We start from the raw sequence: 27,302 nt of genomic DNA on the forward strand, positions 1-27,302 counted from the left end.
ATGTTCTTTCTGGACCTCAACTTCATGATTAATCACTCCTGCTCATATGGTGGAGTTTTGTTACTTTTTTTTTTTCTGGCCTATATCCAGATTTTTGCCGATTTGATCTGAAATGAAATTTTTCATTTGATTTTAAATCAGGCCATTGTAGGCTTTTGAAAGCTCAGTGATAGCTTCTCATGTCTTATCTTTAGTACCCTGAAAGATCATTTTATTAAATATAAAGCCAGATGATCTCTTTTATCTAAGATGTCCATTGGAATAAGCGATGTGCACACATTCTACACCCGGCAGGACCTTCAGTTATGAACATTTAAGCGTGAAAATCTTGAGCTCCCTTTTCAGTCCTGCAACCTTGAATTCCTTGAGAATGTGATTGTTTCTTTTTTTCCCTTTTCTTTAAATCTACATTAATAACATAGGTCTGTGAACATCTCATTGAAAAGGATTAGCCCTTAGGAGAAAAGGGATTTGGATTCTTAACTTGTGCTCATCAGCCCAGGATGAGGAGTTCAGGACCATTGGTTAAGGTTATGGGAAACTTGGTCATCCTCTGTGTAATCCCACGTGGACAAACAAAATCTGTTGGGGAAGCAATTATGAGGGTTAATTTTCTTTTAATGTTGCTTTATTCTGGAGACTGGATCCTGGTGGCAGGCAAACAGATTCAGCATTTCAGCTGAGGCAGCCTACATCATGGTTCAGTGAAACCCTAAATCCCTTCAATCACTTTAAGAACAATGTTTCTTTCAGAAGTGCCAGAGGCACAGTGTGTAGAAATCAACATTCAGGTCATCTTAACTATAGGAATAGCTCTGTCTATAACTGAAGATGAAATATTTCTTTTCCCATAGTTCAGGCCAAATCTAGGAAAAGAAAAATTCTTTTACAAATTGGACTACAAAGACATGCTACTGATGAAGATAAGTCATCTTTAAGTTTTGGGGTTCATAAATTCTTAAGACTGGGAAAGAAAAAAATACTTTAAATACAGTGCAGGTTAAGGAGCGTTTATTGATTAGCACCTTTTTTGCCAGGCACTGGAGATACGAAGCTGTTTAATGGGGAAGTCAAACTAGTGAATATGCGATTACAACATAGGGCAGGATGTTTGGTGTTAGAACGGTGCAGAGATTTCCATGGTAACACAGAGGAGAGACATCTAACCCAGCCTGTGTCAATGAGTGGCAACAAGGATTAGGAAGCCTCCCCAGAAGATGTAGTATCTGAACTGAGTCATGAATGATATTTTTTTCATGGTGAAGGGATAGAGTTGGAAAAAGGTGAGGTCACAGTGGGAGATGGTAAGATGTGTGTGGAGTGCTGCAGAGCGTTCTGTCCTGGTGGAAGGTAAATAGCTAATTGTTAAGTATCAGGAGATTTAGAAACAAAGAATGCCAGCAATGTCCCTGAATTTCCCTGAATGTCACATGATCATCCCTTTCCTCTTAGTTCAATGTCCCAAAGGAAAAGAACTAAAGTAAAATACATACATATTCATACATGCACGCATTTTTCAAATATAAGGCAAGTGGGTGCTCTGAACACAGTAAAGACAGCATTTGAAAGAGGCTTAGCTGAGGTCAAAATTAAAGCCATCAGCCAAGAGCTCCAATCCTGTCAGAGCCAAGTGCAAAGAAAAAAGTTTTACGTTCTTGAAAACCAGTATTTCTTTCTTCCTGATAGCTCCTTAAATGGCCCAACAACAAGTACTTCTGGGCTTATTTGGTTACTCGTTTTGATGGCTGTAGTGCAGAAACAAGTGTGGAATGAGCAGAAAGGACAGTTGTTCCCTCAGTTTGAAGGGGACAAGCTTTGTTCTTTTGATGATGGGGCTTCTGTAGCAGACAGCTAACCATATCCATGCTCAGCCTCTTTTATAGTTTGCTGGCCTCATCTCCAATGTGGTCTTGGCCTGAAACTGCTTTCCCCCCTCCCTCCAGAAGGCATTCTCTATGTAAATAAAACTCCATCCTGTTACTTAAAGGATTTGGGCATTTTAGTCCTTCATTAGCAAACTCATTAAAGAATGGGTCCCAGCACATCTGTAAAGGGTCCTAGGCTTTTCCAAGACTATTTTTGGATTTTGAACAAATTTAACAATTTCTACAGCATGAATGCCTCATTGTTTTCTTAAAACCTTAGGATTAGAAAAACATCACTTTAATTTTCCTCTGTTTTAGTCAGAAACTGATTTTCGTACTGCCCAGAAAAGAACATTTCCCAAAAGCAACAGATTTTTACAAAGCCATGGATAATTTTTGTTTTCTTTCTCAGCACAGCATGAGGAGAATTGGAAAACTTTTATGAGAACTGATAAAGAGTACAGAGCATGTTCTTTGTTTCTTGGCAAAAGAAGCTTCTTCTGCCCAAGTGCTGTAGTTGAAAGAAACATAAATCCACCCCCAAAAGAGCCCAAATCATATTTGGAATCAAGTGGGAAACCACTTTCTTGGTTACGCTTGGGTGGCATCCTTTGGCTGGTTCGAGTAACACTTTCCCCACAGTGGAAGGCCTATGAGTTCCTCTAAGTGGGTTGAATATGCTATGCCTTTTCATTCAAAGAAACTCAATCCACATATTTTACAGAAGCAGGAGGTTGTCTTTTGAGCTTGCTTGGGAAAGAATGTCTTGTGGTGAATATCAGGCCACCTGAACAAACATGAGCACAGTACGGGTCTCCCCAAGAGAGCTTTCTCAGGGTGGAAGGTGGAGAAGCCACTGTTTTCATCTCTAGAAAAGCTAAGAGAAGTTTACTTTCTTAAGAGAGCTATGACTCCATCTGGGCCTGACTTGCACCCTGTCTCAATCTTTGGAGGGAAAGAGGTGGCAGGCACATAGACATGATCCTCTATGAGTTACAGAAACTTACTCCAGGAGAGATAACAATGCCAGATTTAGAATTAATCCATAGACTCTTAATTTCTCACCATCCCCATTTCTGCCTCACCATCCACACTTTGGATTCCAGAGAGGAAAAGGGTGATGGAGAAGGTACAACAGATTATTCTAGTGAGGAAAAGAACATAGACTGCTGTTGATTTGAGCATCCGTGAAAAACTAGACAAAGGAGAAGCAGGCATTAAATAAGACAGACCTTTATATTTGGGAAACTTCTTAGGTTAATGTACTTTCCCACTGAAGATGATAGTGGCATTTAGCTGTAGGCATTCAAACGGTAAAACATTTTAACTCTCTGGGGAACAATGCTCTTGGTTTGGGGTTGGGGCTATTAATAGAATCAAATTATGTGAGAAGGTCCTTGTAATTAGCTAAAAGAGTGCCTATGCCTCTTCCCTTCCTAATCCCAAAGAGCTATAAATGTTAGTTTATTTGGGAAAAGGTCTTTGTAGGTGTGATGAAGTTAAGGATTTTGAGGTGAGATTATCCCAGATTATCTGTGTGGGCCCTAAATGCCATCACAGGTGTTCTTATAGGGACAGAGGTAGAGGGAGATTTTACAGAAGAGGAGGAAGCACTCTGTGACCACAGAGGCAGAGATTAGGGTAATGTAGTCACAAGCCAAGGACTGCTAGAAGCTACTAGAATTGAGAAGAGGTGAGGAATGGATTATTTCCTTAGAGCCTCTGAAGGGAGTGTGGTCTTAACAACTTAAGTTTGGCCTAGTGACACTGATTTTAGACTTGTAGCCTCCAGAACTATATAAGAGAATATATCTTTAGCATTGTAGGCCACAAAGTTTGTGTTAGTTAGTTGTTTTTTTTTTTTTTTTTTATAGCAACCATAGGAAATGAATATAGTCCTGGAATCAAGCCATTAATAAGTTATTGGGAGTCTAGTGCCATCAAAATGGAAATGTATAGTAAACAAGGGGAAGGGTAACTGTTCAGGAGTTGGTCACACTGGTGCATTGGGACCCATGATCAGAGGGCAACAGGCAGACAGAGAAGACTGGAAGAATAAAGCAAGAAGAGAAAGGGGGAGGTGCAGCTGAGGGATAAGACAGGTTCATGAGAACACTGGATTCTGGCAGCTTTCATGAATAATTTGGCCTATCCCTGGAGGATTGCAAGAAGGCCCTAAAATCATATGCCATCATCTCCAGGCACTGAATGTATAGGGCATTGTGGAATACAAAATAATGCCCTCTTTTCTGGATTGCCACCAGAAGGATCGGAGTAGCAACAGTGCAAGAGGGAATTTCCTAGGCTCGAAGTACTCCTACCTCTTTTATTCTTTATTGTCCAATGCCTGTCCTCACTATCTTCCTCCATCCACATTGCCAGAGATGAGTGAAGGGAGTAACTTTGATGCCTGAAGACGACTCGGACTAAAACAACTTCATCCATCAAGTGAGCCCCTGACTCTAGTTGCTTATGTTTTTTCTTCTCCTGCTTTCATTTATTTCCCTTTTCAGCACTTCATCTGGCCTATTGCTACATCATAGGAGTTGATATTGAGTTTTTAAAATGTATTATTTGTGGGGCGCCTGGGTGGCTTAGTCGGTTGAGCGTCCGACTTTCGCTTAGGTCATGATCTCGCGGTTCGTGGGTTCGAGCCCCGCGTCGGGCTCTGTGCTGACTGCCAGCTCAGAGCCTGGAGCCTGTTTCAGAGTCTGTGACTCCCTCTCTCTCTGACCCTCCCCTGCTCACACTGTCTCTCTCTCTCTCTCCTAGAAATAAATAAAAATGTTTAAAAAAAAATAAAATGTATTATTTGACACTGAGTTGTTTTAAAGGGAGACATTGATATTAATGTTTATCACCTATCCACTGATTAGTTATGTATCTATCTATGATGAAGTCCCCCCAAAAAATGAAATCCTTTATGGAGCACCTGGGTGGCTCGGTCGGTTAAATGTCCAATTTCAGCTCGGGTCATGATCTCACGGTTTGTGAGTTCTAGCCCTGCATCGGGCTCTGTGCTGACAGCTCGGAGCCTGGAGCCTGCTTCAGATTCTGTGCCTTCCTCTCTCTCTCTGCCCTTCCACCACTCACACTCTCTCTCTCTCAAAAATAAATAAAACATTAAAAAAATGGAATCCTTTAGGCAAACTAATTTGAGGATTATTATAAGTTTGGAAAGATCTCAGAGGCACAGTTTTGGGAGGGGAAAAACCTTAAAATGAATGAGGTTTATCATCTCCCATATTATGAGACACAATCTAAGGTCTCTTTTCAGCTCTAACGTGTTGGTCACTCACTTCTTTGTTCTTTCACTCATTCCTTGATTTAAGCACCTACCAAGTGCAGGTTATGTGCCAAGTGTGGGGGCTACAAAGCCCAATAAGCCCCCATTCTGCCCTTGAAGAGATGCAGCGGCTGTGACTTGGTGGCTTGCCCAGTATTCTCGTTTTTAATTGGAATTCACATGCTTTCTCCATTTTATGCAGACCTCATCTCTCCTTACTGTGTTGTACATAGATGTCTTTATCCATTTACATTATTTGCCTAATCCCTGAAGACAATACAGTTTGAGACACCTCACTCAAATTCTGTTTGTGAAGAACAGTCTCTGGGCTGCTCTCATTTCAGACTTTAATTCTTGAATCATTATCAACATCCCATAGCAACTGGAGACATGGTGTCTGGGAACCAAGACTAGAATGAGTGAGTTGATGGAAAATGCCTGTACACTGACTGAATGAGGACATGGCAGTAGAATTGAATGTCCTAGTTGGAGACTGAAGCCTGGTTACAAAAACTCAGTACTGGAAAGTCTGATTCTAGGTCCTGAGAGAAAAATCATTATTCCTTAGGGGAAGAACAAGGAGCCACACTTAGTCTTTTAGGATTATAAGAACTCCATGGACCAAAAAACTAACCCAAATCCCAGATAGCTGCCACTGACATCATCACCCGGTAACTACAAGAACAATAAAGGGCCAGTTTCTAAGTATTATTCATGACCTGAGGCAAGTCGGCAAAGACTTGGAAGTGTCAGATGACAAACCCCAGAATATTCTGGATGTGAAGAAAGATGGTTGGCAGGTATGAGAATTCGTGTTTGAACCAGCACCTATTCTGTTCTAATCAATGCCTAGAACAGTATCTGGCACATAGTGGGTAGTCAGTAAATATTTGTTGAACTGAGTCATTTTGTGCACTTGGGTTGGGTGAGATGGAGGTAGAGTAAGGTAGGACTATGGTTTGGAGCTCATGCAATTCTTTTTTTTCCCCATTTCTTTCCCTTCCTTCCTTCCTTCTTTTCTTTCTTCCTTCCTTCCTTCCACAAAACTTATTCTTAAAAGGTAGAAGGGTCAAAGGGAATAATTTAGTCTGTTGTCCCAGAGTTAAGGGTGCAAAGACAAGCAGGCAATTTAACATCCATGACCTTCTGTTTCTCTATGTGTCATGAAGAATAAGAGGAGTTTCCTTGAGAAGTCTGCCGCAAATTAGGAGTTTTAAAGAAAAGACAGGGGCTGGTAGTAAGCAAAATGTGTGAAAGGAGTCAAAAAATACAAACCTCCAGTTACACAACAAGTCCAGGGGATGTAATCTATGGCATGGTGACTGTGGCATATTGCATATTTGAAAGTTGCTAAGAGAGTAGCTCTCAAAAGTTCTCATCATAAGAAAAAAACTATGGTGATGGACGTTAACTAGACTTACTGCAGTGATATTTTCATAGTACATACTTATATCGAATCATTATGCTGTATACTTGAAACTAATACAATGTTATATCCCAATTATATCTCAATAAAAACTAAAAAATAAAACTATAAAAAATAGAACTATAAATCAGTTCTCCAAGGATGTGCAGCATACTTTAAAAAATATGCATGTCTTAGGTATAGCATTAGACTATTATTAGTTTCACAGTCTTCTACTTGAGAAATGGTGTTTTTGGTATCTAATTTTCTAACTCCCAAACAACTAAACAATGAAAAAAGCAACTCTGTGTGTTATCCAGATTCAGTGTAACTGAGTGCTATTTATTGAGCAATAAAGTGATGGAGGCCAATGCAAAACTAGGTGCAGAACTACCCTCAGATAGTCCAGAATCTATAGTTCTAAACAATGTTCATCTAACTGTAGTGTGCAGTAAGTCCTAAGGATCTCTTCAGGGAAAGCTGGCTGTGTCTCAAGAGGCCATACAGGGTGGCCTTGTCTTTGAAAATATGTCAGAATGTGGCTGTTAGCTTGTTGGATCTGTTTCTCAGAATGATATTAAAACAAATCCACAAGACTACTCTCTAAACCCAGTATAGCGGGAAAAGAAACCTAGTAAAAGTTATGTGCGTTTATTTTTTTTTAAATTTTTTGAACATTTATTCATTTTTGAGAGAGATACACTGTGAGTGGGGGAGGGGCAGAGAGAGAGGGACACACAGAATGTCAAGCAGGCTCCAGACTCTGAGCTGTCAGCACAGAGCCCGATGCAGATCTCCAACTCATGAGCGGTGAGATCCTGACCTGAGCTGAAGTCGGACCACTTAACCAACTGAGCCACCCAGGCACCCCAAGTTACGTGCATTTAAAAAGGACAAAAAATGTTCTCTCGATTGGAAACCTAATAGAAAGCAAATAGGGTTTACAACTGTCACGCTATCAAGAAATAGTCACCATTTAATAACAACATGGCAGATAATAATGGCAATAATAAGAAAAGTAATAGAACCAACTTAATATGGAGCACCTACTCTAAGCCAATTTCTATGTTAATCTTTTTGCCCACATTAATCGCTGCATTTAAACCTTACAACAACCTTGAAAGATAGGAGTAATTGTTCACTACAATGAATGTGGAAATCGGGACTCATAGTAATGAACTATGAGTAATAATTTGTCTAAGGCTACAAAACTAGTAAAATATACCCAGATCATTAATGCAGGTCAGTTTTATTCGATATATGTTTTTCACCCTTCACCACTTTTTCTCCCCATCCCATATTCATAGGCAGGGGAAAAGAAGATGAGCATCTTTTTATTTGTGTTGCATAATTTATACAGGGTTACATAGGATTATCTAATCTAAGTCTCAAGATATTCTTGTACAATAGATAGCATAATGTAAATAGATATTATTTCCACTTAGAGAGGGAAACTGTGACTCAGAGAGGCAATGTGATTTCCCTCGAGTCATAAGCAGTCTGGGATTGGAGCTCATCTCACCTTGACTTCAGAGCCACCCACTTTACATTATACTAATGGATTTTCTACTTACTGAGAATCTCTTCCATGCTAGCCACAATACTAGATACATTTTTGGAAAGTATCATTAATTCTCACAAATACTCTATAGGGAAGATATGTTGAGGCCCATTTTGTTGAGGAGGATGTTTAAGTAAGTGGCTTGTCATCAAGTTTAGCAAACCCTGGGGCACTGGGGTGGCTCAGTCAATTAAGCATCTGACTTCAGCTCAGGTTATGATCTTGCTGCTCATGGGTTTCAGCCCTGCATCAGGTTCTGTATTGATAGCTCAGAGCCTGGAGCCTGCTTTAGATTCTGTGTCTCCCTTTCTCTTAGCCCCTCCCCCCGGTGTTCTGTCTCTTTTTCTCAAAAATAAACATTTAAAAAAAAGTAGCAAACCTAGATCTGGCGTAATTCTTAAAGCCTCCCATATAGCCATATTGAGCGATTATTTATATGACATGATTTGAGAGGTACTGAAGAGGGTCTTACAGAATTTTCTCCTCCTCATATGCTTGCTTCAAGGCTCATAATTCCACCATTAGACATTTATTTATTTGGGCTAAGCAGTTTCTCTCTAGGAGCAGAAAAGCCTACTATGAAGGTAAAGATTCTGATGGAGAACACAGAGAAAGGGATCTTTTTGGAAATGAGGTTCAACTTTCAAAGGACTAACCTGAGTGGGGTACCCCAAAGGGGAGCTCTAGGAAACTAAGAGGACAGCAGAAGGCATGGCAGTGTTGTGGGAAAGTGTGACAGCATCTGACTCTGCCATTGAAGTATGTTGGAGGTCATACTGGGGAGAGCAGTCATTTTCAAACATGAGAATAACCCGGAGGGCTTCTTAAGCCACAGATTTCTATGTGCCACACACTTCTAATTCAGTAGGTCTAGGGGCACCTGGGTGGCTCAGTCGGTTAAGCGTCCGACTTTGGCTCAGGTCATGATCACACGGTTCGTGAGTTCGAGCCCCGCGTCGGGCTCTGTGCTGACAGCTAGCTCAGAGCCTGGAGCCTGCTTCTGATTCTGCGTCTCCTTCTCTCTCTGATCCTCCCTTGCTAATGCTGCCTCTCTCTGTGTGTCAGAAATAAATAAAACATTAAAAAAAATTTTAATTCAGTAGGTCTAGGCTGGGGTCTGAGAATTTGCTTCTCACACAGATTCCCAGCTGATTCTGAGGACCACACACTGAGAATCATGGCTCTATAGCCCGATGCTAAGAATCATGTAGTAAAATGGTGCCTGGAGGGGGAGAAATGCCAGGCATTATGGTGTTTGGTCATCTTCTGCGAGGTACTATGTATAAGGGGTGGTAGGAGAAAGGACATAGACAGGGGAAGGAGAAGCAAGTAAGAATTATAGGCTCTCTTTTCATTAGCACCAAATATTTTATATTCTCTCTCTAGTGTGTAAGCAGCATAGCTAAAAACATGTAAGGAAAACACAGTTAATGCCTTCTATGAGCATATATGAAAACAATGCAAAAACAGAACTGACACTTAATACATGTTAGAAGTAACTCAGAAGCAACATATGTACAGCTAGCTAGAATTAAAACAATTACTTATTAATTGAAAAAAAACCCAATTTCTTCCTTTTGAAGATGGTGTACATGGTTGACTAAAAAGTCAGAAAATGGTAATGTATTTGTGTAAAACATAGATTAGTTTTCTCTTTAATTATGTCACATTTAGCAGAATTTGATTTGGTTCTAAATTTCAGACATTTTGCTTGACATGTGATTTTAAGGTACAAACAGGTGGCTCAGACTTCTTGGTTGTTTATTTCCTGAATCCCAGAGAGTCCTGTGCTTAATAACTGATGATGTGTGATGAATTTTCAGTGAATGCCTCTGGGTGGACTGTTCCGACTTGCAGCTCAGAGAGAAGCTGGAACAGAAAGCAGAGGAGAAGGTTGCAAATCCCTTAATGAAATTTTTAATAAAAGCAGCTTTGAATGCATGCCTTTTTCAAATCATTGCATCCGACCACTTTTGAGAGTCGACATAACTGATCAAGGAGTGAGTATTAAGGATGCAAGAAGACAGCACAATTAAAGAGAGAGGCACATAGGGAATATGTGAAGGCCAGAGAGTAGTTTTGAACTTGGATTAGGAGATTTTCATGGTGGCCAGCTCTCATGGAGATTTTTCGGATGCCTATTTATCAGTTCTTTAACCTTAAAGAGTACGTGTGTGGTACAACTTTGTACTCACCAACATATCACTCTATTCCCAGAATTATCATAGTGAGAGGGAGAAAAACTTGTCCAGGACTATTATACAGTCAAGCTTTTTGCCAGGAGGGCAGTGGGAACTGGAAATCAATGAAGAAGCAGCTGTTTGTAGGTACTTTCTGAAAGCCATATGGTCAACCTCACTTCCTTAGCAGGCTGTTTTTGCTGTTCACGCCACTAAGAGCCTCTTTTCCACGGCACTGAGGCCAGCTAATGAACTTCATTATTCCTAGTTAGATGTCAGGCAGTCCCAGTCAAAAGGGATAAGCAGGAGACAGCAGAGGTCTACTGGAGTTACTTCTGTGATCCTTAGACCCCTAAACTGTGGGTCCTACCCCTCACAGTGAAAAAGGCAGTGGTTTAGTCTTGTCTGAAATAAGGGTGAACAGCCACTTCTTTTTCTTTTCTTTATTTAAAAATAAGTATTGTTTCAAAGTCTTCCCTCAGACCCAGGGCACAGGTATGCATGGATCTATCTGTAAGGACCTCATGGTCCTCCCTAACAAATGTAATTAAATTTAAAAAATCAGTTGTGGCGAGCCCACTGAATGAGAAAGACAATGAGGGCAGGCACAATTGTCTTCTCAACAATTATTTGCAGACATCTAATAAATTCCCCTCTGAAACAGCAATCAAGTCGCTTCTTCCTTTTGGCAAAATGTTTAACTGCTGTACAGAAATAGCTGTAATCAGACCAAGATTAGAACAGAGGCTTACTCTATGTATTTCCCCTTGTAGGTTTTGAACAAGTGTATGTACTACTAGGCAAGTGGGTTTCCCGACAGCCTCATGTGTACCCCCCTTGGGAGTCCGCATTCATGGACATATTTATAATATGTGCTGTGGCAAGTTTCCCCTTGCTCCATTTTTGAATCTTTTGTGTTTTATGAAAACCAGAGTGGAATACCGTCCATGTTTACACTGAAAGTGTATGTAGGGGAGGGTATCTCAAAAGACCCCATGGCGGTGTAATCCATTGCAGGCTGTTTTATGGGGGAGGGAAAAGAAAGGGGATGAGAAGAAAAGAGTTGTTTTTTTTTTCTTCAAAAAAAAAGGATTTTGTGGCTTTTGGCACTGCTAATAATTTGTGTGGAAAAATAATGTTTTCTTGTGTGTTTAATCCTGTGCCAGGGCAGCTGCTGGTGCAGTAGCATTCTGCAACAAATTAGAGGGCAGTTAAAGCGAGATTTTCCACCATAAGAACAAAGCAAGGCCAGTGAGCATGAGCACAGCTTGTTCTAGTTGCTAATGTGCTTAAAAACTTGCTGCACATAATTTGAAACAGCCTTTGTGCGAGGATGCTGTGGCTCCGGCTGCCGAGGTAGTTCTAATTCCAAATCAAATGGAAGCTGCTGAATTAGGAAATGACAAGTTAGGCACTGACATCGTCTGCCCTGGCTACAGAGATAAGTTTTTTCATCATTGCTATTGATATGGAAGTTAATTCCCCTCAATATTAAAATATTTAATGGATGACAGCTGTCTGAAATATGAAACCTGCAGCCCCTATTTACCAAAGGAGAGCTCTCAATAACTGTGTGGCAGCTGTAACACACTTACAAATTATTTAAAGATGTATTACCTTTGCTGGTAAGGAAGCAGATGTTAAAAAGATTCAGTACCTCCTTAAAAGTTGATCTGAATCTCAAGAGTTTTAATCAATGTAGCTTTTTATTTCACTGGCTTGGAATTAAATGGGATTCCTCGGTTGAAATGCATTGGAAAAGAGCATGCTGTAGTCCAAATACCTTTCAGTGCCTAGAATTTAAAACTTTCATTTGTAACCTCGGATAGGCTGTAGAGAATTAAATCTAGGTGGGAGAGAAATAAGAGAAGGCAGATTTTCAGTTGGACTTTGTGCCTACTTAAACATGGGCTGCGCACAGATGTAGTGGTGAGAGGTTTTAGACCCTGTGTGAGCAAGAAATGAGGATTCAGCTCCTAAATTCACATTCATCAGGCTGAATATTAAGTTCTCCTTAAAGGCCAAGTGCACTGCTGACACCCTCACTAATAGGATTTCAAATGTTCTAGTTGTAGCTAGCCTAGAAAATACTAATGAAGAACATTAAGGTCTAAAGAAGGCCTTGAAGAAATTTCAGAGATCAAAATTACTTGAGAGACTGTATACACTTGAATGAAAATGACAGGATTTGGGCAAAAATAAATGAAACAGCAGAATTTAATTCAAGGGAAGTTTAAGAAACCTATTTTTATTTTTTAAGTTAATTTTATTATTTTTTTATATAATTTATTCTCACATTGGCTAACACACAGTGTATAAGTGTGCTCTTGGTTTTGGGAAGAAGCCTGTCTTTAATCCACATTATACCCTCAGCACTTGGAGTTGGAAAACTATACACTTTTTGTCTAGATAATGTCAAATGTGGGCTTTTCTGGATTCATTTTCTTTTAGAAAAAAATGCAAGTTGGCCAAATATTTAGTATTTATAAACATTTATTTATCTCTGGGTTGAACTGAAAACAAAACTAGGAATTAGGAATTGGAGTAGAACAAGTATGGGTAGGACCTCTTAACACTCAGGAAAAATGAGTAGCTGTTTCTTTGGTGAAGAGCTGCTGTGTGTGGTTGTGTGGGTTGTACACTGCACAACTCAGGGTGGGTACTATTCAGTTGGTTGTCTGTGTGAATGGTATCAAAGACTTATATATAATTTGTATGGCCATGTATGGTCATATTTGAATTGGTGTGATTTTAAGGTACATGGGCAGTCTCATCTGTCCAAATCTTCTCCTATGGATAATCACAGTATCTGGTTATCTTATCCAGATAAGTTTTATAAGGGAGAAGATTTAAATAGTTTATATCTGAAATAGTGTCAGTGAAGAATCATACTTTAGTTTAACACATTAACTTCCCCATACATTTTTGGTAAAGGATACATTGTCTCTATTAGAAATCGGACTACTAAAAGAAAAGAATACAGGAAAGATCAGTTTTAATGGTGAAATAGCAAAATATTAGTAGTTTTGGGGGCTCTTTAGCGTAGAAAGAAGCATAATACATATCTTGCACAGCAAATAAACAGTTTGAGAGCACTGAGGACCTCAGCTGAAATGATATAGAAAAGAGGGAGAAAAACTTGACATATTACAGAACTGTTCTTAGGGCTATCTTAATTGAAGGAGCAAGTATTTTTTTAAAACTTTCCAATTATTTCTGCCAAGGGATTTGTAGGAAAAGGCCTGCAAAAATATTCTTAAATACTTTCTTCTCCACTCCGACAGAGGCTAACTGGTCTATGAAAGGTAGACTGGAAGGCAAGAACAGACATTATCTAAAACTTCTTTCAGTAATAAACTATGTGTGTATGTGTATATACACATTACACATTACAATTACTACATTTCCAAAGGGCCTTTCCCTGTTGATGTGCAACTTTATACTCTTGGTTGATAAATCTAACAATAATTCAAATGCCAGGGAACTTTCTTGTAGTCTCCAGGCAGCTCCTGTGGGATCTCATCACTGTCATTACATCTGGATTTGTTATAACCGGTGTCCCAACCCTACCAGTTCCAGGAGCTACTGTACTCCAGGATCTGTCCATTTAGCCCTTAAACTCAAAGCCATTGCTTCTGTTCCTTCAACCTAAACAGGCTCTTTTAAATGCTTAGGTGGCTACTTGTAACGAAAGGCCAAGGTGATTAGTTCAGTTCTCACATCAGCCAGGATACGAATGACGGATTGCAGTGAACCTCTGCTCCTGGTAAAACAATTCAAACACGTGTGATTATAGTGTTAAAAATGTACCAAAAGTTTCACGGGAAAAATTTAATAACACTAGTTTTCACTTTAAAAATGTCGCCTTCTAGGGGCGCCCGGGCGGCTCAGTTGGTTAAGTATCCCACTTAAGCTCAGGTCATGATCTCGCAATTTGTGAGTTCAAGCCCCACATAGGACTCTGTGCTGACAGCTCAGAGCCTGGAGCCTGCTTCAGATTCTGCGTTTCCCTCCCTCTCTGCCTCTCCCCTGCTCACGCTGTGTCTCTCTCTCTCTCAAAAATAAATAAAACATTAAAAAATTTTCTTTTAAACAATAAAAATGTTGCCTTCTAGTCCTTATTCAAATGGATACATATTTTTCTTATTACCATTAAGGTGGTTGCAATTTTATATTCTTATTTATTAATGTACCTTGTTTTTTATGTTTCTCCATATTTTTTAATTTTTATTGAAGCACCATTTTTTATTATTTATGTATTTATTTTTAAAAAATAGTTTATTGTCAAGTTGGTTTCCATATAACACCCAGTGCTTATCCCTACAAGTGCCCTCCTCAATGCCCATCACCCCCCTCTTTTTAAAGAAAATTTGATTGTTTTTGCAAAAATTATGAGTGCTCATTATAAAAATGTCAATCAAAACTCAAAACTACAAAAGAAAGTAAAAAAAAAACCTCAAAATTTCACATCCCAAAATAACTGTCATTAGCATTTATTATACATTTTTTTGGTTATACTGGCATTATGTTTCAGCAAGAAAGGCAGATAAAGTGAAACCGAGGTAATTGCTGAACTTTAGATAAATCTCTCTTTAACACAAATAGGGCTTTCTAAAGTATCCCTTTAAAGTTTCTCATCAAATCAGTATGAATAGGCTATAAAAGTTTGGAGTCTTTTTTTATTCCTTTTTAGCTATGTGTTCCAATGTTTACTCTGTATTTATTTATTTATTATTTATTTTATTTTTAAAAATGTATTTATCTTTTTTAAATAAAATTATTAACTTTTTAAATTTATTTTCTGAGAGAGACAGTGCAAGGAGGGGAGGCACAGAGAGAGAGGGAGAGATAGAATCTGAAGACAGTCTCCAGGTTCTGAGCTAGCTGTCAGCACAGAGCCTGACATAGGGCACGAACCCACAAACCGTGAGATCATGACCTGAGCCGAAGTCAGATGCTCAACCGACTGAGCCACTCAGGCTCCCCAAAATGTATTTATCTTTGAGAGAGAGAGAGAGGGAGACCACCTGGGAGCAGGGGAGGGGGAGATAGACAATCCCAAGCAGGTTCCGTGCTGTGAGCATTGAGACCAATGCAGGGCTCGAGCTCATGAACTGTGGAATCATGACCTGAGCCAAAATCAAGAGTCAAGTGCTTAACCTACTGTGTTACCCAGGCATCCCTACTCTGTTTTTAAAGATGAGAAAATTAAACTTCCCATTTCTCCACCCATTTTAATCTTTAATTATTATATTATTATTTTAATAGCATCGAGTTATATTTACATCTTCTGTAACTATAATTTTTCTAGTCTTAAAGTACTTTCTTTTTTTTTTTTATTCACCTCTTGGTTAATTGAATAAAGGCCTCTTTAGTTATATTATCTAAAGCTCTCTCATGCTTTAGAAAAGCATTATCCAATAGTACTTTTCATTTATTTTTAAATTTAAATCTAAATTAATATATAGTGTAATAATGGTTTCAGGAGTAGAATATAGTGATTCATCACTATGTATAATATCCAGGGCCCATCCCAACAAGTGCCCTCTTTAATTCCCATCACCAATTTAACCCATCCCCCACCAACATCCCTCCAGCAACCCTTAGTTTGTTTTCCGTATATCAGAGTCTCTTATGGTTTGTCTCCCTCTCTGTGTGTTTGTCTTATTTTTCCTCACTTCCCCTAAGTTCATCTCTTTTGTTTCTTAAATTTCACATATGAGTGAAATCATACAATATTTCTCTTTCCCTGACTGATTTATTTTGTTTACCATAATACATTCCAGTTTCATCCACATTGTTGTAAATGGCAAGATTTCATTCTTTTTGATCGCTGAGTAATATGCCATTGTGTGTGTGTGTGTGTGTGTGTGTGTGTATACGTGTGTATATATATATATATTCTTTATCCATTCATCAGTCGATGAACATTTGGGCTTTTCAAAGTTTGGCTGTTGTTGATAGTGCTGCTATAAAACTTGGGTTGTATGTGCCCCTTTGAACCAGCATTTTTATATCCCTTGGAAGAATACCTTAGTAGTGCAATTGCTCAGGAATAGAGCAGCTTTATTTTTAAGATTTTGAGGAAGCTCCATACTGTTTTCCAGAGTGGATGCAACAGTTTGCATTCACCAACCGTATAAAAGGGTTCCTTTTTCTCCACATCCTCGCCAACATCTGTTGTTTCCTCAGTAGTTACTTTTAGCCTTTCTGACAGGTGTGAGGTGGTATCTCATAGTGGTTTTGATTTGCATTTCCCTGGTGGTGATGGTGTTGATCATCTTTTCACGTGTCTGTTAGCCATCTGGGTGTCTTCTTTTGGAAAGTGTGTTTGTGTCTTTTGCCAATTCCTTCACTGGATTATTTGTTTTTTGGGTGTTGAGTTTGGTAAGTTCTTTACACATTTTGGATAGTAACCCTTTATTTAGTATGTCATTTGCAAATATCTTCTCCCACTCCATCAGTTGCTTTTTAGTTTTTCTAGTTGTTTCCTTTGCTGTGCAGAAACTTTTTCTCTTGATGAAGTCCCAAATAGTTCATTTTTGCTTTTGTTTCCCTTGCCTCCAGAAACATGTGTAGTAAGAAGTTGCTGCAGGGGCGCCTGGGTGGCTCAGTCAGCTGAGAATCTGACTTCGGCTCAGGTCATGATCTCACGGTTCGTGGGTTTGAGCCCCGCATCGGGCTCTGTGCTGGCAGCTAGCCCAGAGCCTGGAGCCTGTTTCATATTCTGTCTCTCTCTCTCTCTCTGACCCTCCCCGGCTTGTGCTGCCTCTCTCTCAGAAATAAACAAAAAAAAAAAAAAAAGAAGTTGCTGCAGATGAGGTAAAAGAGGTTGTTGCCTGTTTTCTCCTCTAGGATTTTGGTGGCTTCCTGTCTTATGTTTAAGTCTTTCATCCATTTTGAGTTTATTTTTGTGTATGGTGTAAGAAAGTGATCCAGGTTCATTTTCTGCATGTTGCTGTCCAGTTTTTCCAGCACTATTTGCTGGAAAGACTATTTTTTTAAAACTGGATACTCTTTCTTGCTTTGTCAAAGATTAGTTGGTCATATATTTGTGGGTCCATTTCTAGGTTCTCTAGTCTATTCCATTGATTTATGGTTCTGTTTTTGTGCTACTACCATACTGTCTTGATGATTACGGATGGCTTTCTAATACAGCTTGAAGTCTGGAATTGTGATGCTACCGGCCTTGGTTTTGTTTTTCAACATTATTTTGGCTATTTGGGGGTCTTTTCCTGTTCCAATGGTCCTTTTCTTGATGATGGAAATGTTCTGTATCTGTGCTGTCCAATATAGTAACTACTAGCCATATGTGGCTGTTTAGCACTCGATATGTGGCTCCTGTGACTAAGGAACTGAATATTACGTTTTGTTCAATTTCAGTGAATTTAATTAATTTAAAATTTAATAACCACATATCGTAAGTGGCTACCATATTAAATAACAGCTATCCGTCTTTAATGGTTGGGAATATTTTCATGAATTCTATATCTTTATATCAAAGATACAGAATTTTGGAATACTTTCCTTTAGAATTTTGTAGGCATTGAGTATTACAGTGAAATATTCTGAGGCTGTTCTGAAAAAAAATTCTGAGGTTGTTCTGAGCATTTCTTCTCTATTTGACAATATTTTATATTTTGAGAGATATTGGGGTAGGGAGAGGAGACTGTCTAGAGATGTTATATAGGAATTATGATATTTTGAACTGTTTTCCATATTTACCAACCAATACCAATAACAAGATTGCATGTCCACATGGAATTTTATTATATCTTCAGGATAGTAGATAATTATCATAGTTTCACAAAAGAGAAATTTAGAGAGGCAAATAATTTTTCTCTTTTAAAAAAATGTTTACTTACTTATTTTGAGAGAGAGAGAGAGAGAGAGCGGGGGCGGGGGTGCAGAAAGAGAGAGACAGAGACAGAGAATCACAAGTAGGCTCTGCACTGGCCAGACACAGGGCTCGAACTCATGGACCATGAGATCATGACTTGAGAAATCAAGAGTCAGACACTGAACTGACTGAGCCACCCAGATGCCCCAATAATTTTTCTAATGTTACATACAGAGTAAAATGTCAAAAATAGGGTTTAAATCCAAATCCATTACTGCTTTTTTCTACCACTCTAGTGATTTAATTTTTTAGCAGCAAAAATGCCTTACTAGAAATGACATCTCGTATAGAGTTTAAGATACAAACTATTTAAATTTGCTTTTAATTCTATAGTATATTTTAAATTTCAAATTTAAAACATTTACTATTAAAAAGCCAACCTGTGAGAATAATAAGACTGTTTTAATCAACACCAGAATTTGAAATCTAAGCCCATGACTAAAAGTTATAGTCTTAACATTACTCAGCATCCAACTTATTTCTGTCTGATTTGGTTCACCCTATCATGGAATTCATGACTCCTGCAGATACATAATTGTAGTGGTCATCCTTTTTAAAATGGCATACATTCAGCTCAGGACATTCCTCAGTTAAACTGATCCAGAAACTTAGCAGTGGAAAAAGTTTGGTTTTCAAGTTGAATCATAACCACATCTAATAAGTGCCTGAATTTCTTAACTTCAATAGGAAGGGCAGTCCCTAACTTACGGTAAACATCAAAGCTATCTGCAGTATGCTATGTGTCACTGGTTCAATTATAATTGACCTGAGCTATGTCAAAGGCTTGTGCCAAAGAGACACGTGTGAGTCTTTCCTGGTACATGACTGAACAGAACATCCTGTGATGTAGCAAGTATTTGCTTGGGTGCTTTTACATGCGGGAATTTTTTTAAAAGATTGGTGTATACCTTTAATTTTTCCAATTAATGATACATATACAATAAGTTCATAAAGTGCATAAAACTAGTAAGGGAGGCTTTCTTCTGATATGTGTAAAAAATAAAGAATAGATTAAACCTGGCAGGATAAGTTAAATTTTTGTGATCTTTAGTGTCATATAATTAGTGTCATTTTATGCTTGATAATTGTATATTAAATTCTGTATCTTGTTTGTGTAAATACAATTTAAGTTACTAAAATATGCTTGAAAATCTATGTGAACAAAATAACCCATAAAGCACTGTTGACTACAGTTTGACATACCTTGTAGTCTATCAAGCTTCATATGCCTTCATAGTTGGAATTATTTATTTCCGTGCAGTATCTATCAAAAAACATTTCCCTAGGTTTTCATGATTTTTCTCCTAAGCTCATTATTCATGTTCTTTCTTTTGTGACCAGGGTAAAAAAATATAAGTCACTTGGACCTGGTGGTTTAGATTTGGCAAAGAGTTAGAGAGAATCATTCTTTCTTGTTTCACCTCTTGCAGACCTTGGAGCAAGAGATTTGTGTATGTGTGTGTGTGTTATAAAAATCTGGTATACATTTTTGGGGCTGGTGGACGAGAAAATGTCCTAGGCTTATTATATTGCATATTTAAAAGATCCTGTGTAAGATCCTTAACTGGTCAGCTCTTGCTTCAACTGGTGCCCAACTTTTAGCACTAGCATGAATCAACTTTTGGCAGCTCCGGAAAAGAATCTCCGAAGTGGACATTCCTCTCCTCTGGTTTTCTCTCTGGTTGTAATCCCATGCTTCTGTGGTTCTTTGTCCTTTTCCTAGTCTGTGGTCACTTTTTTTTTAATCTCCTTTACTAAAGTAGGACAGGTCCATGAAATCAGAAGGAACAGGGATAGGATGTATGCAGACAGCAAAGTTCGATGTATGTAGAAGACAAATCACACACTGTGACTTCATGTGTGCATGGAAGCAGGCTTGCTCTTCTAAGTTAAAAAGCAGCTCACGTATTGATCCAGATTATGAAGTCCTTTTTCCAAATATAGAGGGTAGGCACCCAAAGAGAGTTAATACCATATAATGCTGTCTCCCATTTGCACTCTGAGATTGGGATAGATGTATTCATTGAATGAATGAAGGTAGGGACATTGGAGGACTTGTAGTCTACCACTACAAGTGGGAAAACTGGAAGGCCATGGAGGTATAGTGGGTTCTCTAAGGCCATAGGCCAAGTGAGTGCCAGCCCAAATCTCACTTTTTAAGTACTTACTATTCAACAGACCTTGTCCTTGACTCTGCAAAGTAGACAAAGTCCCTGTCTCCAAGGAGCTGATTATGTAGTGTAAGAGCAGGCACTTGAAGAGAAATTTCAGTACAGAGTGCTAAAGGTGGAATAGATTTTTCTAAAGTGATTTTGCCCCTTTATTTAATCTCCTAAGGACCTACTTCTGTAACTGCTTCTGCATCTGTAATCACTAGCCAACATTTGTATGCATGATCATTTTATTGCTCAGAAACTCCCTTAAGGTAAGTACTATTATTTGCTCTATTTTATGGATAAGTAATGCTAAGGAAAGTAAGTTGTTTGTCTGCAAGTGTTCTAATGTACAAGGTCCTAAAATAAAAGCATGTGACTGATTCAAATCCAAAGAAATACTGCCAGAAGAATGAGAAGCCAAGCCACAAATTGGGAGAAAATATTGATAAAAGATACATTTGATTAGGACTGTTGTTCAAAATATACAAAGAACTCTTTACTTTTTATACTTTTTTAAATTTTAAGCTTTTGTTTTAATTCCAGTTACTTAACATATAGTGTGATATTAACTTCAGGTGTACAATATAGTAATTCAGTGCTTCCATACATCATCCTGTGATCATCATGACAAGTGCACTTCTTAATCCCCATCACCTATATTTAGCTCATCCCACACCTCCTCTCTGGTAACCATTAGTTTGTTCTCTATAATTTAGACTCTGTTTCTATTTAATTTTTTTCATGTTTATTGATTTATTTTGAGAGAGAGAGCGCACATGTGTTAGTGTATGTATGAGCAGCAGAAGGGCAGAGAGAGAATTCCAAGCAGACTCTATATTGTGAGTGTAGAGCCTGAGGTGGGGCTTGATCTAACCAACTGTGAGATCATGACCTGAGCTGAAATCAAGAGTTAGACACTTAACTAACTAAGCCACCCAGGCACTCTGTATAATTTAGAGTCTATTTCTTGTTTTTGTACCTCTCTTAGTTTTCTTTTGCTTGTTTGTTTTGTTTCTGAAATTCCACATATGAATGATATCATATGGTATTTGTCTTTCTGTGACTTATTTCAGTTAGCATTATACTCTCTAGCTCCATCCATATCATGGAAAATGGCAAGATTTTATTCTTTTTATGGCTGAATAACATTCCTTTGTATATATATCTATCACATCTTCTTTTTCTATTTATCTATCAATGGACACTGCTTGCATACCTTGCTTATTGTAAATAATGCTGCTATAAATGTAAGGGTGCATGTATCCCTTTGGGTTTAGTTTTCTTATATTCTTTGGGTATGGAGTCATAAGGTAGTTCTATTTTTTTAAAAGCATTTAATTAATTAATTTATTTACTGATTGATAGGGAAAGAGCATGCACTCTGAGGAGAGGCAGAAGGTGGAGAGAGAATCTTAAGTAGGTTCCATGCCCAGTGTAAAGTCCGACATGGGCCTCAGTCTCACAACTGTGAGATCATGGCCTGAACCAAAATCAAGCGTCAGATGTTTAATGGACTGAGCCACCCAGGCACTCCAAGGTAGCTCTATTTTTAACCTTTTGAGAAATCTCCATACTGTATTCAACACTGGATACACCAGTTTACATTCCCACCAACAGTGCAATGGTGTTCCTTTTTCTCCACATCCTTGCCAGCACCTGTTTTTTTTTGTGTTCTTGATTTTAGCCATTGTGACAGGTGTTAGGTGATACTGCATTGTAGTTTTGATTTACATTTCCCTGATGATAAATGACGATGAGCATCTTTTCATGTGTCTGTTGGCCATCTGTAGTCTTCTTAGGAGAATTGTCTGTTCATGTCTTCTGTCCATTTTTAAATTGGATTATTTGTTTCTTGGGTGTTGAGTTTTATAAGTTATTTACATATATTAGATACTAGCCTTTTGTTGAATACGTGATTTGCAAATATTGTCTCCCATTCCATAGGTTGCCTCTTAGTTTTGTTGATTTTTTCTTTCACTACATAAAAGGCTTTATTTTCAAATAGTCACAAAAGTTTATTTTGTTTTTGCTTTTGTTTCCCTTGCTTAAGGAGACCTATGTAGAAAAAAGTTGCTATGGCTGATATCAGAGAAGTTATTGCCTGCACTCTCTCTTCTAGGATTTTTATCGTTCCAGGTCTCACCTCTAGGTCTTTAATCTATTTTGAATTTATTTTTGTGTTTGGTGTAAGAAAGTGGTTGACTTTAATTTTTCTTCATGTTGCAGTCTAGTTTTCCCAACCATTTGTTGAAGAGACTTTCTTTTTTGCCATTGGATATTGTTTACTGTTTTGTCAAAGATCACTTGACCACATAATTATGGGTTTATTTCTGTGTTTTCTATCCTGTTCTATTGATCTGTGTATATATTTGTGCCAGTACCATACTTTTTTGATGACTACAGCTTTGTAATATAACTTGAAGTCTGGAATTATGATGCTTCCAGCTCTCATTTTCTTTTTCTACATTCCTTTGGCTACTTGGGGTCTTTTGTGGTTCCATACAAGTTTTAGGATTGTTTTTTCTAGTTCTGTGAGAAGTGCTGTTTGTATTTAGATAGAGATTGCATTAAATGTGTAGATTGCTTTGGGTAGTACAGGCATTTTAACAATATTTGTTCTTCCAATCTGTGAATATGGGATATGTTTCCATTTTTCTTGTGTGGTCTTCAATTTCTTTCATCATTGTTTTCCAGTTTTTAGAGCATAGGTTTTTACCTCTTTTGTTAGGTATATAACAAGCTACCTTATTATTTTTGATGCAATTGTAAATGAATTTGTTTTCTTAATTTTTATTTGTGCTGCTTCATTATTAGTATATAGAAATGCGACACATTTCTGTACATTGATTTTGTAACTTGTGAATTACTGAATTCATTTATCAGGTCTAGCAGTTTTTTGGTGTAGTTTTCTGGAGGTCCTAAGTATAGTGTCATATCATCTACAAATAGTAAAGGTTTTATTTCTTTCTTACTGATCTGGATTCCTTTTATTTCTTTTAGTGGTATAATTGCTGTGGCCATGACTTCTAGTATTATGTTAAGTAAAGTGGGTGAGAGGAGGCATCCTTGTCTTGTTCCTGACCTTAGGAGAAAATCTCTTAGTTTTTCTCCATTAAGGATGATGTTAGTTGTGAGTTGTTCATTTATGGCCTCTATTATGTTGAGGCATATTCCCTCTAACCCTACTTTGTTGAGAGTTTTTATGATGAATGGATATTGTACTTTGTCAAATGCTTTTTCTGTAATTATTGAAATGATCATATGATTCTCATCTTTTCTCTCATTGATGTGAAATGTAACATTGATTGATTTGGAAATACTGAACCACCCTTGCAACTCAGGAATAAATCCCACTTGATCATGGTGAAAGAGTTTTTAAAATGTATTGTTAAATCTGGTTTGCTGGTATTTTATTGAGAATTTTTGCATCTATGTTCATCAGAGGTATTGGCCTGTAGTTTTCTTCTTCAGTGTTGTCTTCATCTGGTTTTGTGTTAGGGTAATACTGGCCTCATAGAATGAATTTAGAAGTTTTCCTTCATTTTCTATTTTTTGTTGTGATTTTTTTTTTTTTTTGATTACTCAATTTTGACTCAATTTCTTTGCTGGTTATTGGCTTATACAAATTTTCAATTTCTTCTTATTTCAGTTTGAATTGATTCTTAATTCAGCTTGAATGTTTCTAGGAATTTATCCATTTCTTCTAGGTTCTTTAATTTGTTGGCATATATTTTTTAATGATATTCTCTTATGCTTGCATTTTTAAATTATTTTTTTAATGTTTATTTATTTTTGAGAGAGAGAGACATAGCACACTGGGGAGGAGGAGAGAGAGACACATCTACAAAACGCAAAGCAGGCTCCAGGCTCTTAGCTGTCAGCACATAGCCCAATATGGGGCTCAAACTCATGAGCCATGAGATCATGACCTGAACTGAAGTCGGGTGCTCACCTGACTGAGCCACCTGAGCGTCCCTGATTGTTTGTGTTTATGTGGTGTTAGTTGTTATTTCTCATCTCTTGTTCATAGTTTTATTTATCTGAGTCCTTGCTCTTTTTTTTCTTGATAACGCTGACTAGAGGTTTATCAATTTTAATTGATTTTTTTTAAAGAAGAGGCTCCCAGTTTCACTGATCTACTTTATTTTAGTTTCTATATCATTTATTTCTGTTCTAATTTTTATTATTTCCTTCCGTCTTCTGTTTTAGGTTTTGTTTATTATTTTTCTAGCACCTTTAGGTGCAAGGTTAGGTTGTTTGAGATTTTTCTTGCTTCTTGAGGTAGGCCTATGTTGCTATAAAACTTGCCTCTTAAAACCACTTTTGCTGTATCTCTCTCTCTGCCACTCCCCTGCTCTCTGTCTTTCTCTCTCTCAATAAATAAATAAATAAACATTTTTGAAAATTGTACCAACAGACCTGGACAGATACCTCACCAAAGAGTATGTACAGATGGCAAATAATCATATGAAAACATACTAAATATCATATCAATAGAGAATTGCAAATTCAAACAATGAGTTCCACTACACACCTATTATCATGGTCAAAATTAAAAAACACTGACAACAAATGCTGGATGAAGAGCAATAAGAATGCTCATTTATTGTTAGAGGGAATGTAAAATGGTGCAGCCACTTTGGAGGACAATTTGGCAGTTTTTTAAATAAAACTAAACATGTTCATATGATATGATGCAGCAGTCACACTCACTGGTATTTACCAAAAGTAGTTCAAAATGCATGTCCACAGAAAAGCTTGCACATTGATATTTATAGAAGCTTTGTTCATAATTGCCAAAAGCTGGAAGCAACCAAAATTCCCTTTAGCATCAAAATGGATAAATCAACTGCAGTGCATCCAAACGTCGGAATATTATTCAGTACCATAAAGAAACAAAGTACCAAGCTATGAAAAGACAAGGAGAAGCCTTAAATGCATATTACCAAGGAAAAGAAGTCAATCTAAAAAAGCTACATACTGTGTAAGTTGCACTATATGACATTCTGGAAAAGGCAAGATTAAGGAGATAGTAAAAAGATCAGTGGTTGCCAAGGCTTAAGAGAAAGGAAAGAATGAATAGGAGAACAGATGATTTTTGGAGGCATGAATCTACTCTGTTTGACACCATAAGGTAGATACACATCATTGTATATTTGCCAAAACCCATACAATGTACAACAGCAAGAGCAAACCTTAATGGGACTGTGGGTGATAATGATGTGTCAGTGTTTGTAACAAATGTACCACTGCAGTGCAAGATGTTGATGATGGGGGAGGCTGTGCCAGTGTAGGGAAGGGGGTATATGAGAACTCTATGTACTTTGCACTCAGTTTTAATGTGAACTTAAAACTGCCCTAAAAATTAAAGTTTATTTAAAAAAATACTGTTAGCTTCTTTGTCCAGATTCAGTGAGATTTGTTGAGACGGTTAGCTTAATAATGACTGGCCGTAGGTCTGATGTTTGATCCACATTGGGAAGTAACTTTTTATTCAGTTGTGCTCTAAGTATCCCTGGATCTGCTAATCATTCCATGTATTTTGAACTCCTATACAACTTTGAGTGGATATCAGGAGAAAAAATTAAGGGAAAGACCCTCAACAAAGAAGGGAAAGTTTACATAGATTAAATCTTACTTACTTTATAAACTCACTAAATTAAACTTCCTTGCTTCCAATGTATTGTTAATGGCCCTTTCCCTCCCACAGTTGAGGGTGGGCAGATCATTACCAGGCCACACTGACACTGAACAGGGCATACATTATGTGAAGGCCCCACTGAGTTTATTTTTAATCCCATATGTAATAGGAAAAAAAAACCAAACAAACCCCTCTACACAACCCTGACCCTTTATTTCCTATTTATATTATTGTTTGCTATGGTGTTCCACTGCCTGACCTGATGTAAATGCCAAGTACACAGCCCCTTCTTTGAATTTAACTCTGAAACTATAAATTGTTTGTCCATTTATAAATAAAATAAAATGTGGGATATGATGGACTTCGAGAGAGCATACTGTTTGAAACTCTTGGATCTCATTCTCAGTGTAGATGTGCCAAAGCTGTTTGGCAAAGTATAAATTGAACTGGATGTTAGGGCTCTTCACAGCCCTCTGGGGATAGGTGGGCTAGATACTTGGCTGCTATTGCCTTAAAGCATTAGAAAATGGCAATTGCCAGAGACTTTTCATGTTTTCTCCAGAAGCATTATTCTCTTCCCCTGCTAAGGTTGATCGGAAATAGCCAGGAGTACTACTGACTGGAAGAACAAAACAAAACTTGTGAAGCATTGTATTCAGACGGTGCATAAAAAGGACATGTCTTTCTTCTCTAAAGGGACAGATGTAAAGAGAAAGCAAAGTTTATTTCTCATTAAGGTATACTCTTGAAATTTTATGGAGTTTGGAAATGTCAAGAGGTTCATGAAGATTAAATTCCACATTGGATATGCTCTTCCTTTCTAGGTTAGTGGTTTTACCATAGAATTAGAGCAGGACATGCACCCTTATGAGTTAGTGCTAATTGGTCATTGAACAAGAATGACATTGAATTAACTTAAGAGATAGTCTTGTGTCAAAGCATTGTAGCATCTGCAGACCTGGGTGCCACATCCAGTTCTGCTACTAATCAGTGTTCTGAGCTGAGTGGGACACTTACATTTCATAGCCTCTGGAGCCTTCTTTGGGAAAACTAGGAAGAGAGAAAGTTTGAGTAGGGTTAGCCTGTGGTCACCAAGGTTTCCCCTAGCTCCAATTTTTTATAGTTGTGTGAAAATAAAGCAGGACACTAGGGGTCAGCTTTGGATGTCCTTTTTTGACCTCCTTAGGCTTTTCTATTAACTTAGAGTAGGGGGTCTACAAGACCTATTGACCTTCCTCTGTTTGCCTTCTTCTACAGAACAAACAGACCATATGAGAATTTTGACTCTCCAGCCCAGTGGGGGTTAAC

The sequence above is a fragment of the Crocuta crocuta genome, unplaced genomic scaffold (genome assembly GCF_008692635.1).
Source record: "Crocuta crocuta isolate KB4526 unplaced genomic scaffold, BGI_CrCroc_1.0 scaffold99, whole genome shotgun sequence".
NCBI classification, from domain to species: Eukaryota; Metazoa; Chordata; class Mammalia; order Carnivora; family Hyaenidae; genus Crocuta; species Crocuta crocuta.